The sequence below is a fragment of the Mustela lutreola genome, chromosome 16, assembly GCF_030435805.1.
Source record: "Mustela lutreola isolate mMusLut2 chromosome 16, mMusLut2.pri, whole genome shotgun sequence".
NCBI classification, from domain to species: domain Eukaryota; kingdom Metazoa; phylum Chordata; class Mammalia; order Carnivora; family Mustelidae; genus Mustela; species Mustela lutreola.
The window spans coordinates 15,049,771-15,067,140 of NC_081305.1; the positions used below are offsets into that span (position 1 = coordinate 15,049,771).

The 17,370-nt window shown below is 42.1% G+C and overlaps 1 long non-coding RNA gene across 1 annotated transcript; it reads left to right on the top strand.

Annotated features, from left to right (window-relative positions):
- Positions 1-1,533: 1,533 nt before the first annotated feature.
- Positions 1,534-17,003, top strand: LOC131818251 (uncharacterized). Its single transcript, XR_009348746.1, has 4 exons — positions 1,534-1,822; positions 9,252-9,464; positions 10,613-10,702; positions 15,343-17,003. It is a non-coding gene; the product is annotated as an uncharacterized LOC131818251 (long non-coding RNA).
- The last annotated feature ends 367 nt before the right edge of the window (positions 17,004-17,370 follow it).

A 17,370-nucleotide genomic window follows, 5' to 3' on the forward strand; every position in this document is an offset into this window, starting at 1 on the left:
GATGGCTATTTCAAAGGTGACACAGCCCTTCTGTCACCAGACCAGCAGGAGAAAGAGCAATGGGAGAAAAGAGTAGAAACGATCCCAAAGAGATGTTACTACCAAACCACAAAAACAGAGTGAATGGGGGAGAGATGAAAGAGGAGGAAATCAGAGGGGGACATCCAATGGCCTGAGAGAGCTAGAAGCTTTTTCTTCAAGGAAGTGCCGCTCCCTCGGACACGTGAGCATCCCAGGCACCCACTTGGGGGTATAAGTTCAGGAGGCCTCATCTCCACAGCCAAAGCCCACGGGAGGGTGCAAATTCCATTCAGTACTAGGGCTAGCTTGATCCAGGGAGTCAGCTGAACCGAGGAAGCTGTAGGGAAGGCAAGGGTAAATAAAAGCACAAGGTCCAAAACTCCTCGCCTGCTGGAAAACCACCCGCGTAGACCAGTGAGAGGGAACGTTTCCTCTGCTCCCACTCTTTCTTGGTTTTGGATGAGGGCAGGGAAAAGCAAGGTTGTGTTCAATGGTCTGTGTACCTTTTTCACCAAGAATAAATAGTTCGTTCCAGCTGACAGGGTGCAGCGTGGCTACTGCAGGGCACTGGTTAGACCTTGGCGATCTTTCTTCTTTGCTTGTCTAAGGCTCTAGCCCTGCTCCACAGAGAAAAATATGTCCCTCATATTTGGTTCCACCAAGCTGAGTGTCCTGCTGCTCTCTTTAAAGTCCTCTATCTGTCTCTCCTGCAATCTTTTTTTCTATGTGATTTCTACTTCTTTGGCCGCATTTCTTCTGGAGCCTTCTACATACACTAAATCCTTAGCCATGATGAGTAGGCAGCAAGCCCCTCTTGCACACAACAAAGACTTCTATTTTTTTTTTCTATCTTTTGGGCGACACGATAAAAAATAACCCTGCATTTATGCAAATTGCAAAGTAGCGTGTGATAATGAAAACAAAACAGTGCTGGCCCGCAGCCAAGACATGGCACTGACGGGGGCTCCCGACCATTTGGCTCTTGATTCTTCGGGGAAAGCAGCTGTAGAGAAAGAAGAATGCACAACACCCTCGTCACACGCGCACTCACACGCGCACACCCTCGTTCGCACGCATTCTGGTACCGTCACCTCGGAGCCGGCAAGACTTGGGATCCAAATGAAGTTCTGCTTCCTACCGCCACGAGCACTTCAGCGTCGTCCCCCACGAGCCTCCCTGCCCCCTGCTCCTGATTCCCTTTCAGGAATTTACAAACATTTTCCACAGATCAATATCTGTATTGATTATTCATTGTGAGTGAGTCGTGTGTCTTTGGTGATCCAGCTCGCAGAGGTAGCAGCCAAAGCCTGCTGCAGGGGGAAAAAAAAATAACAGAAGGCGAGAGGGACCCAGCTCTTGCTGGGTCTGCGGCTGTCGGCGACACAGAAAGGAAGAGAAAAAGAGGAAGGCACTTGAAAAAAGGAATGGACCAGGGTGGAAGAGAAAGAGGGAGCAATAGCAAGAAAGACCAAGTGATGATGGACATCTGGTTCCAGGGATCTTGGTGGCTTGGAGGAAACCCCCATCTTGGTCTGCTGCTCCGTGTAACACGCAGCGGACTCACTCCGCTCTGGGAGTGAGAAGTGACTCACAGTTTTGGTATCTCCTACGTAAGAGCTTTGGGGGGATTCCTTGGCTTGCTGACAAGGGAAGGAAGAAAGCAGCAGCAGTGAGGTAAAACACGATTACTTCCAACTGCCTTGCGGAGGATATGCAGTCGCTTGGTTTGACTGGAACAGCTTGCTGCTCTCTGATGGCACGCGGAGGGAGAATAATTAAAAAGGCCAGCATCACTTACTAAGTGAGTAAACACAAAGCCGTTCCAAACGTGCTCTCCAGCTAATGAGAAGCTGTAATTTCTTATACTTCAAGGCAAAACAAGACAGTGATGGGGCTTAGTGGAGTGTGTGTTTGCGTGAATATGGAGGTGGGGGGTGGTGGTGGTAGAGATAAATCGACTAATTGTTGGCAATGTTTAAAAAAAGGATTACTGGAAAAGACAGTGAAATGATGACAGGAAAACATCTTGGACCAGAGCCAAAAAAAAAAAAAAAAATCGAGGCAAATCAAGTCTGCAGCTCAGAGGAAACACCCCTTTACTCCTGTCCGAGTCTCCGACAGGAATTGCCCGGTGTTCCTCAGCCAAATATGGAATATTGTGTGGGTACCAGGAGACTGGGTCAGGGACCATCAGAGCATCCAGAGGAAGCAACCACGGCATGCCAGGTTACACAGTTATGCCATACTTTAAGGAAACAAAACAGTAAAAACCAACCTGTCCTTTCCTTTTAATTGGAGCTCCTGCTTGCTCAAAATTGCTTCAGTTTATTAAAAGCAACCCCTAAACGAGCCTTCCGATAAGAGGAGCTGCTGATTCTCGGTTTGTCTCCAGGAAGCTGCTGCAAGGTTACAAAAATATCCTGGAAAAAGGAGGTTGAGGAAATTCAGTTTTCCATAGACTGGGCTTCTGGCCATCACGCCAGGCAACTGTCTTTGCCATTTGAACCGCCATTTGAATGCGGGAGATGGTTCGGGATTCCTCTTCTGTTGTCACCCAGCTGTGGCTTGGTGAGTCCAAAACCAGTGAATAGGACTCTTTTAATATGGGGTTCCAAACACACATGACAAGGTGGGGACCCCAAGGAATAAAATGAGCTGGATCTTCTTTCTTTCTGGGTGTTCAGTTAACTGAACTATCTGGTTCTTTTTCACATGAATGGAGTTAGGGCTTTTTTTTTTTTTTTTTTTTTAAGGATTTCTGGAACTGGAAGGTCAATAGATAAGATGTCCTCCTTCTGACTGGAGTTTTATTCTTCATGTTGCTCTTTAAATGCAGACTCCCCAATACATTGCAAGTTTCTTGAGCAGGAGAAATATATCCTGCAGCACTGTACCCTGGATACTCAGGGGTGGAGGAATTAAGCCAGTCGTGGATGACTCGGGCACCTCACGTTGCATTTCTTCAGCATTCACAGAGACCTGTGTCTATAGTGTTTGTGCATGCATGTGTGTGTGTGTGTGTGTGTGTGTGTGATGACATTACATGTAGTGTGTGTTTGTGTATGTGTGGCTCTGTGTCAGTGTGTGTCTCTGAGAGGGAGGAAATGAGAATGAAGTCGGAACAGACAGAATGTTTGGGCATTTATGTAATTCATGCCGAGAATGCTCAATGCTGCAAGGCAAACAGCCACCCATCCCCGGACTCTGCTGCTCTGGAGGGCCTGTACAGACCTGATCTGAATGTTAAATGCAAGAGACGAAATTAGCATACTAACCAAGGATGTCAACCCCTCCTTGCAATCAGTAAATGGCCGTCTACTCTCTTTAAAGCCGGCATCGCCATGCATGCCAGCCACTTATCCATGTCCTCTGTCAGGTCCTTTTTTGTGTTTGTTTTTTTGTTTTTGTTTTTTGATGAAAGACTGGAAATTCATTAATGAGGAGGGAAGGAAGGGCTTCAAGGGGCTGTAATGAAAACAAATGATCCTCTTTAAACCTCATGACGGCCAAAGCCGGGGTAGGGGGGTTGCTTTCTGCTCTGGGGCTGGAGAATAGGAAATTCCACAGACAACAGACCACTTGATGAGAGCCCAAGAATGCATTGCTTGGGAATCTCTTCTATGTGGCAAAGAACAGCCGTGGCCAGTATGTCTGTATTAATAAAACTTAGAAATGAGTTTTATCTTCCTAACTCTAAGTGGGGTCTACCAGATGTCTTTCCATTCCATCAGCCGTTATCAAATTTTCTTGACCTTGTGAGGGTAGGAAGAGTCTTTTGGGATCTTTGGCAAATTGCCTCAGCTTCCGAAGTAATACAAATTTTTCTTTTGGGCTATGCATCAGATTTTCCCAAAGGAAATAGCTGCCCTTTTTTTTTTTTTTTAAATCTCTATCATACAGAAAAGCTCACAAAGAAGATTTGACTTGTACTTCTGCAGAGCCTTATTGTAAAGGAGACAGAATGCTGTTTAAAAGTGAAGAATTGGGCACCCCCCACCTTGTACTTGGGCTAGGAAACGTTTGTTTCCTTTTTCTTTCTTTTAGCCACTTTATTCTTAGAAATAAGCTTTGTCTCTTCCATTGTATTGTACTGATTTGCCTTATACTGGAGGTCCTACCGTCTGACATATTTCAGGGACCTGTGGGCACCAGCCTGAGGAGGCAATAGGGAGCAGTGGAGCTTGGGATGAAGTGGAGACAGAGCCACTCGAGTCTATTTAGGGGAATAAAAGCTGTCCTCCGTGTTGCCTAGTTTCCCAATGTTTTAAGAGGTGGTAGATATTGATATGTTTAAATATAACTATATTGATTTTGAAATACTGGCTCAAGGTATGTTTCGTTTTTTCTTTTAAACAATCTATGGGTCAAATAGAATATATTTTTGAGAACGGTCTTGGTCCACAGCATTCTACCTTGTAATCTTTGCTTTAGTTTAAAATGCCTAGCACCTAAGTGTTTTTATTTGATGCTTTCTTAATGTCTACACTTTCTGTGAAATATTTTGTTTCAGTTAAAAATATACAGATATTAGCAGCTATACAGTAAACATCAATGGGAGTGTATATTTTGCTGGACCAAGAGGGAAGTGCTAATTTCAAACAATAAAGAGGGGAAGGAAATGGAAGTCTGCATTGCCTACTTGCTTTGTGGTTACTGGGATCTTAGCTAGCATGCTGGAATGCCACATTTTCCTAAAGGTTTTTTACAAAGGCCATAACTGGGAAGGATAAATACCTAGAAAGAAATATGTTTGCATATTTTCATATGTATCTCCATCTATTGTTACCATTAGTGATTAGTGCTATGCTAACATTTAAAAGAAATTAAAAAATACTCTTCCTTTTATTCATCCACAGAACTCCACATCTCAAATAGGTGGGGGAAAAAGATAGAAATCCCCAGAAGAGAGATCCTGCATATAGTATGGAAGAAAGTTTTTCTATGGCACCTGAAATAACCTCAGCAAGCAAAGGCACCTCAGCAAATGGTCAAGGGCAGCAAGAAGGACCCCCTTCTCACATAGTTGTAAGAGGATCTTCCAATTTTGCAGGTGCTCTTCTTGCATATTATCATGGTTAAATTCTCACTACAACCAGGCAAGCCAGATAGTATTTAGCTTATTTTACAGATGAGGACACGCAGGCTCTGGGAGGTGATGAAACTGCATAAGGCTGAATGCTAGTAAGAGGCATTCATGGATCTTCTGAGTCTTAACCCGATACCATTTTATTATTCTTCATAGGTTCTCCCAGAAATAGTCTCCTCAGACCCCTCACCCAAGGCTTCCTCTGGTCTTGATGCTCCCTCCTCCTCCTACCTTACTCCCCCACTGCGAGGTTTTCACCTCGTAATCTCTGTAATTTGTAGTCATATGTAACTTGAAAATGCTCCTTACATCCTTCCAGCAATGAAGAACCACTGGCAAGCTCCAAATGGCATTGGCAGAAGCCATCTTTAACTTTCTACTCCTTCTTATCTGCTCCCATCTCCCTCCTTCCCTTCAAAGTCAAGTTGATCCACGGGCTGGCCTGTTTTAAGTGCTTCATTTTGCATCGCTAACAAAGCCCTCTGCTTTTATTTCTACTCCCCATTAAAACTGCTTCAGGTTAGTAGTGACCAGTTCAATTGTGCTTTCCTTCCCTGAGTTAAATTCTGTTGACCACCCCCTTCTCCATGACACTCTTCTCTTCTCTTTCCTATCTGACACTATCCTAAGCTGGATTTCCTCCTTCATTTATGGTGGCTTCATCCCAGATTTATCTTCCTTTTCTAATCCCTTCAACATTAGTGTTCCTGCAGTCCTCCTCTACTCTCAGCTGTACACTTTGCCTTGTGTTAATGTAAGCCCTTGATTTCGGTAACCATCTATAAAGTGATCATCGAATTCTCATCTCCAGCCCAAACCACCCTCCTGAGTCGGTTCTGGATATCTGGCTGCTGACATCAGCTTGGGCACTCTTAACTCAGTACATCCCTAACTCATCATCAGCCCCCAAACCTCTCCTCCTTCAGCAACCCTTCTCCCTCACCCCTCTCACTCCCAACTGCTCTTCAAGTTCTTGCAATTCAACTTTCCTAATTCCTCTCTAACTATTTTCTTTCACTCTGTTCAGGCCATGCCTCTCAGATTATTTCCTCAGTGGCTTTTCTACCAGCCCAGCTGTTCTCTTCATTCTCAGATGAGTCCAGCCCACAATGCAGGCTCTGTATGAGTTCTAACTGATCTACAAAAAGTGCAACTAGAACAATTTCACTTGCCTCTGGGACTCTTCAGTGGATTCTTCCTTTCCAACATGTGCTTTTTAAGGCTCCTCAGGATGAGGATCCTCCTAGCCCTCTTCCTTAAAATTTTTCCAGTTCCCACCCTGTACTGTAGGTCACAGAATACCCACGGCTCTTTTGTGCCTCAAGGGTTTCGTACAATGTTCCCACCTCCTGGAATGTTCACCTCTACTTTTGTCATTTGGTTAATTCCTTCACCTTCAAGATTCTCTTCCAGCAAGAAGCATTACCCTCTGCCCAAGACCCCTACTATGGGTTACGTGCTGCCACAAGCCCTCAACCTCTGCCTTCTGTCCCACAGCATTTATTTCACTGGCACAGTAATCAGGTTCTCCTATTTGACTGTGAGATACTTGAAGGTAGAGTCTGTGACTTATTCCTGTGTTCCCAGAACCCAGCATAGGTTCGGACGTATACTGACTGCCTAATAAATTAACATTGCTATTTTTATTCTGAGAATCATAAATGCTATTTTTTAGCTGTAGGATTACAGGTCCCCCAAATAATCAAAATGAGGGAAATACAGCAACCGTCTCCCACAGTGAAAAAAAGATTTCCTCCAGTGCAATTCTCACTTACATCAGTTTTTTTACTTCTGTTAGGTGAGAAATGAACGCTGGGGTGGTCTTTAGGTGTTTGCTGATGTGGTAGAAACTTTGGAGTTAATTAGAAGCTTTGGCTAAAGCTGAACTTCCTTTGCAGAGTTCCTAGAGGAAACACTAAATTAACAGTTCAAGGTTACTATTAGAAAAATAGTCTGTTTCCCTTAGGTTATGCCTGAGGGAGCATATGCCTTCTCCATGCCATTTCTAAGATGTTTCCACTTTCCTTTGGACCTGGCTATATCTGCCACATTAAGCCTGGTCTTTCTAACAAAGGTGAAATCCCTTGAGGTCAGACTGCTAAATGCCTCTTTTGCATATCTTCCAATAGCAATAGATTCTGGCATACTCAATTAATACTGGTTGAATTGAATAGTAAGGAAAGCTGCCTACCATAGAAGGAAGAATAAGGATGGTTTTATAAATTCCCATCTTCCATGAAGCAGAAAATGGCATGAAATCATTCATACCATAGTCCCCTAACAGTCCCAAGAAATAGCTCAAGACATCATTAAGAATTCCTAAATTTGCAAATACAGTCATTTCTCATTACATGGTAGTTATCTTCTATAAAGTCAACACAGACTCTGAACTGGCAAATACCAAACCATTGCTCCTAGGAGAAATAAAGGGTTAGGTTCCTTTGAGCCCCTGGTCACCATATTTTTGTCAAGCAATCAATACATAACCTTGTTTTATGTGTGTTTTGTTTAAAGACACCTTATTTTTAAAATTTTTTTCTTTAAATAATTTTTTTTAAAGTAGGGTCCATGCCCAGCATGGAGCCCACCATAGGGCTTGAACTTACAACCCTGAGATCAAGACCAGAGCTGAGATAAAGAGTTGGACACTTAACCAACTGAGCCATCCAGGAACCCCCTAAAGACACTTTATTTAATATCTATTGTTAATTCATTAGTACTAAACTCACGGCCAATAGTGCTATAACTCTTGCCCGGTTGAAGCTTATCTGATACATGTGTTTTCTCTGTAAGTCACATCGCAGCCTGCCCTCACTTAATAATACTAGACCACACTTCTGCATTATGCTTAGGAGCCATTTTACACAGTGAACCAAAAGCCCAAAACGTAAAAGATGTAGCACTAAATAAACAGGGAATAAAACACCTGTCTACAGAATGAGAACTGAAAGAAGAAGAGTGTCGCCTCATTCAAACTCAGCTGGGAATGTGCATATCGAAGGACTCAAAATTTTTGCCTCTCTGTATACATGTCCACAAATGACCATGAAAACACTGCAAGTATTGCTGTGTGGGTAACAAATAAATTGAAGTGAATAGGTGAATTTGTAAGTACAGAATCTGTCAATGAAGACCAACTACACTACCTGAATATATTGATGAAACATTAGAGCTTTTGCTTATTTCCAAGTAGAGACTATGATGACCTTGGTCACAGCAAATCTGTGACTTTGGCATCCATTCTTTAGTTTGTATGAGACATCTTTCTGGCAAAGGATCACCTTCACTTTCTTGGGACTCTTCGCATAAGTAATTGCCACTCACTAGAGGTTGTCTGATTGCTGGGGGTGGGATGGTACATTTTTTCCCAAAGAAACAAACTGGTTTACTCTGATATGTGAAGGCTGGGCAATCATTAAGACTCCATTGCCAGCTAGGTGGAGTCTCCCGATGCCACCCGCCACCTCATCAAATGTTTATGATTTAAAGGTGGCCTCAGCAAAATCACAGTTGACTCATGTTAGGCATCTCTGCCTATATGAAGAGGATTTTATATCACTGTCTTTAAAAGCCATTCTTTTGAGCTAAATCTTGCCCTCGTTGGGTCATATCTTCACTCACATTTTATTTTGCAAGCAGCAGCTCAGAAGTTCATTTTTGCTGTTTTCTTATCGATTCCTATCTGGTTGCAAAGAGTAGATGAAGAACTCTAAGACTCTATGTTACCCTTTCACACAAGCCAGAGGCACAGATACACATGTGTTTTAGAAGTCAGGAAAAGGGGTAAATCAGGTATTTAGAGTATAAAAGAAGACAAAGCTTGGCACAATTTCAGATAATGAGTGATGAGAAGAGCCTCTGGAACTTTTCACTGTGTCTCACTGTAAGTGGGCTTGGAGTTAGTTCCAACAGGGTTGGAATCTCAGCTCTGTTCCTTTATTCTTGCTGCCATCCTAATGGAACTGGATAACTGCACTGAGAGCGGTTCCCTCTTCTGGGAAATAGGGACCTTGATACAAACCTCCAGGAATGTCTGTGAGGACTACATGAGATAATGTCATGTAAAGTGCTGAGCTTGAAGTCTGGCAGAAATTACTATGAAAATGGGAAGTGGTAATCGTTACTTTTTGTTACAATTTTCTAGATTCCTAACTAGCCATCTGCCCTGACATCTGGGTAATACATATTTGTAGAAACACAGAAGATTGGAGTTGAAAGACCTGCTCTCGGGCAACCTCCGCATTGTGAAGAAGAGAATATTGGCCAAACAGGATTAATCAGTGTGGCATTCCACAACTAGTAAGGGAAGAATCAAAAGGGGAATGCAGCTCTCTGAAGTCCAGTTCACAACTACTTGGTAAAGTCCTTTGTGCCAACATTTCCCTTTTAGAATCTCTTTCTACAACTCTCATCTGTCTCCCACCCCTTCTTCCTTACCTGATAGCCTGGTAACCATTGCCTGTAGGCTGTTGTCTTCTTTGGCAGGAAGACTTGGTGCTAGTAGCAACAGCCAAGTAGAGTATTTTAGAGCAGGAATTACCAAGTATGATTTCTTCATTTTTTTGACTTTATATATAAATATAAATTCCTATCTATCTACCTATCTATAGCTATGAACAGATCATACTTACAGTATATTAATGTAATAAAAAGCAAAAAGGATCCCAGAAGCTACAGAAGGAATATTCTTTTTAAAAAGAGATCAGTTATTTTGTAGTTCTCTGCAGTAATTTGCAAGATGCTCCTTTGGAAAAGCTCACAGGGAAATGCCACCTGACATACAAACCCCAAAGCTTATAAGTGATCATGCAGCAATGGGACGAGAGAACTGCACTGGACAAACTGGATGGGGCTGGTTAATTTCCACCAAGCCTGTCTTATGCAGTGGAAGCATAAAGTGGGCTGTTTCAGGAAACAGCAACCTTTCCATTGGTGTGAAGGTGTAGGGTGGGAGATGAGACAAGGTAATCCTCTGGTAGGAACTGCGCAGAGCCATAGAGTGATGGATTATGTGGCATTTAAGTAGGAGGTTGCATCTCACAGGACACAGTAATTCTAAAACAGGGCATGGTGTGCATATGAGTCCTGGAGGGAAAGATGAGGTCAGAGTCTGGAGTGTGTGATGGTCACACAAGAGAGGGGTCTACTGTTGTGGGGTTTTAGCTAAGGGAGCTGGGGACCCCACAGGACTGTAGAAGCACCAAGGTAGAGCTAGCATCACAGGCCAGGCTGGGCCTACCTCTGCTCAGCTGAATTGGGTTACGCAAGCAGGTATCAGAATTTGGAAGTGGTTAGGCAGGCCTGGTAATATTGGTGCACCCTCACCTATTTTATCACATGAGAGATTAACCTTTGCTACAAATTATTCATAACTAACCTTGAGCAAATAACAGTATTTCTTAGTGGGTATTGGAGAGTCTGTGGGGGCAGATCCTCCTATTTCTCTACGGCTGTGTCCCACTCACTTTTACTCCTCAACCATTTTTGTCCTCTTTCTACTCACAGGCTACTGAAGCCACAAAAGCTGGTGTAAGATGTAACTTCATCAGAATATCCTTCTTGCAAAAGATCTGGAACCACATTTAATCTGACAAGGTAATAGGTTTAAGTGAAACACAGCTGACTTATCTAGCCCACTAAGCTATTCTATTTGCATTTTATATTGAACATGCCTCCAATATTTTCTTTGTTAGATGAAACTGACATTTCCATATGATGGTGAATGCTAAACTGTGAAACGCTTTCATCGGGTTTTGCTTCAGCAATTCCATCATTCTATAGGCATAGAAAAAGATCACAATGAATACACATAAACATCCAACACACTGCTTCTTATGGTATGGTCTCTTCAATGGCTTAATTTTTGGATTTATGCAGCATCTCACTTATCCTGAATCCAACAATTCAGCAGCTATCTTACTTATCTGGATTTAATTGAGAATAAAGGCCCTAGAAAAGACAGAAAAGTTGTTGCTGAAGTGACATGCATGGAAGTTCAGGAATGTCAGACTCTCCGTTGGATGTGAGGCCCTGTCCCAGTACCAGGTTTGAATGGTTCACTGATAGGCAGGAACCCTTGGAGGTAATGGCATCATGCACGGGTGCCTTCCTTTGAAAGGAAAAGTTGTGCAAGCAGGATACGGCCTCTTCAATCTTTTTTAGCATGAGATACTCATGAAGGCTATCTTGGGTATGTTGGTCCCTGCAAGGACTGGGAAATGGCATCACTGATCTAATAATATTCGGTGCTTCTAGATCTGAAATTCTTCCTGGTGCCTAGGACATCTCCTTAATTCAGCTGCCACTTCTTTAGAGGTTACCCAAGAATATCTCAATTGATAAGTGGAGGACAGAGCCTTCACTTGCCTATTTTTCATAATTAACAGAAAACATTGCCTGTGTTACACCAACAGAGCTCTGAAATTTAACAGTGGCATCCACAGGGAATTCCACACCCCTGGTGTGGCTGGAGAGCTATGGAAAGATCTGCTGGCAGCATACTTGAGTGGCAGATGAAGAAATCTTCTAGGAAAGTGTCTGTCCTGAGGAGAAGGTCAGGCATATAAACTTGACTTAAGAAGAATGACAGGGTAATAAATAGCATGCAGATTTGGGATATAGGATATCTTCCACTGTGAAGACCATCCTTCATTCCTCCTTCCAGGCCAAAGCCCAGGGCACAGGTCTGAGTCTTGGTGACAAGTAAAAAGCTCAGGAGAAAGTTCATATAGAGTCTTTTTGAGTGGTGGGACAGGAGGAGAGACGGGGAGCCAGGAGCACTTAGGGACCAAGGCAGTGGAGTGCAGAAAAAAAGCGAGAAATTTCAGTCTGAAGCAGACATGGGTGCTCAGGCCGTATCAGTCTCAGCTTCAACAGATTCCCCTCAGTGACTGGCATTGTGATATGGGGCCTCCCCAGCTCTGGCAGCAGGGAGAAGCTGGCAGACAGCAATGCCATCAGCTTTGGGAATGGAAGGAGAGCAGCCACGTACCCTCATAGCAGCTGGGACAGTGGCAGGATGAGACACACTCACAGAGATTGTTTTGCAGCAGAGGACTTAGAGGTAAGGGATGGAGAGGACTTACGCAAACACACATGATGTCCCTGCACTGGGTTACTTCCTAGAGTACGTGAGGGAGATTTGGAGCAAGAATGGAGGTTCTACCATTGCAGGTGGATGTCAAAGCCACCAACATCAGCATGGCCCGAGCTTTACACGGGCATGGCCTGAAATTGGTTATCTCACCAGCCAATGCCTGGAAACCCTGTGAAGAAAGGATGGGTGCCAGAAGTAGTCCAACTCCATTCTCTTGGACATAATAACTGATTTAGAAGCTTCTGTCTCTTTTTTCCCCAGAGCTAACAGCAGTTACTATATTGTTTTTTGACTGTTAATTCACTTGTCTGTCTCCTTTTGTGAGCTGTAAGCTCACTGAGGAAAGGGACTATATTTTATTCATCTGTAGATTCCTACTACTCAACACCTTGTCAGGCAAATAGGAGACACTGAATCAATGTTTGTTGGATGAATAAATACACAAATAAATCAAGAGATGTCCCAAATGAGACGGCCATCTGAGATAAGGTTATGTAAATAAATGAGGATTGTATCCCATGAAAAGAAGGGGAAGACCCTATTTAGAGCCCTACAAGGGCTGAAGGGAGTTGGGGGGGATACGTACACTCCAAAGCTGGCTCTGATATGGGCTCTTTCAGAATCTCCTAGAATCTTGTTAGACTATAGTCCCTAATGGTGACTTAACTATTCCAGAACAAGTCACCACAACTCTGCAATGATCAGAGAGGGTGTTAGTCCTGTACCCCAACAAGTTAAGGTCTTGATAATTGACGAGTTAAAGAGCAAGAAGAGGGGACGCCTGGGTGGCTCAGTTGGTTAAGCAGCTGCCTTCGGCTCAGGTCATGATCCCAGCGTCCTGGGATCGAGTCCCACATCGGGCTCCTTGCTCAGCGGGGAGCCTGCTTCTCCCTCTGCCTCTGCCTGCCATTCTGTCTGCCTGTGTTCGCTCTCTCCCCCTCTCTCTCTCTGATAAATAAATAAAATCTTTAAAAAAAAAATAATAAAGAGCAAGAAGAGGAAGAGCCCTATAAGGTGAGAAGGAATGGCAGATGCATTTGTGCTGCCTTTAGATCCATGGACTTCAAGATGGTTTGATCCTTGGCCTTGGACCGTGATTGCATATACTCTAGTGGGATACAGACCTCAGGTAGCTGTGGATGGCAGAGACACTGTCACAGCACAAGACCACTCCCTGTCTCCTTCTCTGAAAATGTAGCAAGAAGATCTACTCCCCTGTAAGCAGTCCCAGGCTGCTTAGCCAAGGTTCTATGGTGGATGGTTCTGGTAAGGGGGGCATTTAGGGGAGGTGCCCTTCAGTGGTTGAAAGGTGGCTAATAGTCTTTGGATTCCAAGCCCCAGAGCTGTGACATTCTAGAGGGAGCTGATCCACAGTATCCTGAATACCAGGGCCTGATGGTGAACACTGGGCCCTGGCTTCCTCCTCATGCCCAGAGGCTTGGAGGAAAGGGACTTAACCAATGAAGGATTCCTAAGTCACAGATTTATGAGTCTGTATTTCCAAGCAGGATTTCCCCACCTAGGTCTGGAGTTACGAGCACAGGGCTCAGGAGTCTGGAGGCAAATGCATTGGGAATACAGAATCTAGGCTGATTGACTCCGTAAGTAGCCAACTGGGTCACTGCCACTCATTGAGCCTGAGATGCTGTGGGTAGGGGAAGGCTTTAGGAAGCACCTTGATTATGCTTCTTATGACGGTGGGGGGAGGTGTTTCCTAGCTATAGGGATCTCAGTCTCCTGATTAATCTATATTTACTGTTAATTCTACCTTATTTATTTAAGAGAGTGAGAGCCAGAGAGTGAGAGAGAACCATGGCAACACGTTTTCCTTTTAAATGTTTGCATTTTTTTAAACTTTATCTACCAAAGTAATTTTTAAAGTAATCTCTATACCCAATGTGGGACTTAAACTCATGACCCCAGATCAAGAGTCACATGCTCTTCCGATGGAGCCAGACAGGCAGCTCCAAATGCTTGTATTTTAAAACAAGTCTATATACTCCTTAGACATGACACTTTTAAAATAAGCAATAATTTGAGGTGCAGTTTTCAACTCTTAGAACTTTCAACTGCCTTGAGTTCCTAGATAATTAAGTCTTACACAAAGTAGTAATTCTAAAATTGTTCCTTTGTTTTTGACTGGTCAAGGAAAGGGTTAGAGACATTTTCATGATAGAATAGTGTGTTCAGAGTAAAAATATCCCTTTATGCTAAATTGACATATATGCACATTTGCTTCAGGTTTTCCATTCACAAGATGTGAGTGTCTATGTACATATATGTACATATACATATATGTATTTAATAGTCAGTGTATATATGTGCATGTGTGTTGTATGTGTGTGCATACACATAGGTGTGTATACTGTATATATATGGTGCTTGTGTGTATATTCATATGCGGAGAGTATATGAGTGTTTGTGCATGCATGTGTGGCTATAATAGGCATCTACTCCACGTGGAGTATGCTCTAGAATGAACAGTCTGTTCTCTGGATTACCAAAGGACAAAGATCTTGAATTCCATCCTTACACTGAAATGCAGTTTTTTTAAAAACTGAAAACTCTGTTTTTATTTCAAAAGATTGAGTAGAATGATACTTCAGAAATAATTTCAGTCATTTAAATTTAAGGCCCTGAAAAAAATTCCCATCCATGGTTCGAATCTATTCTCTGGCCCAGAGCCCAAAGCATTTTCATTAGATTGAGAATTGGATACTATTTCATTTACTTTAAGCTCTTGCTGCTCAGAATTTTGTTCTTCAGAGACAAGCTAACAAGTGTCGATGGCCATGTTGGCCTCAATAATAGTTCTCTTTTTCTTGAATGATCTGTTTCAGTTGCATTATTATCATTTAAAGATGGTCTTGTGCTTACAGACGCAGTCTCCATGAACGTATCAAGAATGCTGATTTCCTATATGTGTTTGGCTTCTCCAGTTGGTAACGTGTTTGGAGAAAACACCCTTAACTTATTTTCCATGAAGCCATTTGCAAAAGAGAGGCTATCTAGAGACTTCTATTTCATATTGCATTCTTGCACTTACTAAAGGAGATTTCATCCTATTAACTATGTAGAGATTTGTTAAAAGTTTTAAGCATTAATTAATGAAAACTTTACTGTGGTCTTTTCAATAAAGGTAACTGACCTACCAGTAAGAAAAAGACAGATAACTCACCAAAAAGGGGGCAGATGACTGGAATAGAGACTTCACACACAAAAAATAAATCCAAATGGCCAATCAGTGCTTCAATTCATTGGAATTAAGGAAATGCAAAATAAGTTGCAATGAGAGACCACTTCTACACCTCCTGACTTGGCAAAAACTGAAGTCTGGCAATAACAAGTGCTGGTACGGGTGCCACAGAACAATGGGACACTCATACACTGCTGGTGGAAATGTAAAGATACTACTTTGGAAAGTAGTTTTGCATTAATTAGTAAAGCTGAAAAGATGCATGCTCCTTGATCCCCCCAAAACCCCTGCCAACAACTTAAAGCAGTGGCTCTCAAAGTGCAGTCCCTATTCCTGGCTAGTAGCATCAGCATCACCGGGGAATTTCTTAGAAATGTAAACTCTCAAAAGCTACTCATGTCCTTCTGAATCAGACACTCTGAGGGTAGAGCCTCGTCATCTGTGAACCTCCTGGGGATGGTGATGAGCTCTCAAGTAGAAGAAGTATTGCCTAAGAGAAATCTGTGAGCCTGGGCACAGGACACATGACAAAAATGTTCATATCAGTAACCACGGATTCATCAGCAGGAATATTTTGTGTTCTATTTATGTAACGGAATATTGGACTATAAAGAAAACGAATGCACTCCATGGATAAAGATTATAGTCATGATGTTGAAGAAAAGAAGCAAGACACAAATGAAGAGAAAAAAAAGCCCTGAAGGAAAGCAAGGAAGTGATGACCGTAAAATATAGGAAAATGGTGATCAATATTGAAGGAGCTCTGATCAAGAAGGAATTTGGATTGGGGGCTGGAGTTTCTGAAGGGCTGGTAAATGTCCCATTCTTTGACCTGGGAGGTGGTTATATACTCACTTGCTTTATGATTATACTATAAATTGTATATATTTGCTCTTCCAAATACATATTACATTTTACAGTAAAAATAAACTTTTGTATCTACTACAGCTTTCATTGTTGTTATCAAAATCAAATTTAACCAGATTATAACCTGCCTAACTTCGTAAATCTGCTTGATTCTCCTTCCCATTATAAGACAGTCTTCCATAACATCACTACTCCTGTTCTCTCTCCTTTTTTTTTTTTTTCTCTTCCAGTTAGGGAAAGAGAATTGGGGGCAGACTCTAAGACAACAATTTATATCAGCCCAAGTTATTATCCCTTCCTCTCCCTAAATATGTGAGGAGTCTAAGAGCAACCAGTCTTCTCAATAAGTGAGGGTAGTATCAGCCACACGATACAAGGTTCTATTGTGACTTTGCTGTTTATTTGCAACCTTCTTTAGTGATTGTTGCTAGACTTAATTCATGCACAGTTAGATGGGAAGAAATAACATATTGGATCTTTTAAGTATAAGAGTAATATAGACATTGGTTGGCTCATACTTGAGTTGTCTAAGTTTAAAGCAGAACCTTCTTTTCAAATAATTTCGAAGTCAGGTCCTTATTTTTGCTGTACTTCAATTAAGAGAGGTGTACTTTGCCCCCAGGTCTATGAAGATTGCATTGATAGCCATTTACCCTTCCATGGATAATATCATTCTTTCATCAACAGTAATGATCATGTGAGTACTAACACTTAAAAAAATATAGCTTATATCATAATACAACATACCAAGCACAGTGCTTGTACACAGCAGATGCTGAGTGGACAATAAACTGGCACACGCAGATCTGTCATATATAAAACATATCTAAAATAAAACTATTATTATAAATTGCTATACATTTTAGCTGTCTCATTTTTGTGGTATGTGTATTTACTTTTTAATTTTGTGACTATATATACATATAAATATATATATATACACACACACACATATGTAACATAAAATTTGCCACTTTTAGTGTACAATTCAATGGCATTAATTATATTTTATATGTTGTACAACCATCTAGCTGCCCAGTTTTAACTCTCATTTTAATGTCCTTGTTAGAATCGACTTTGATATTTCAAATCAATTTTTCAAAA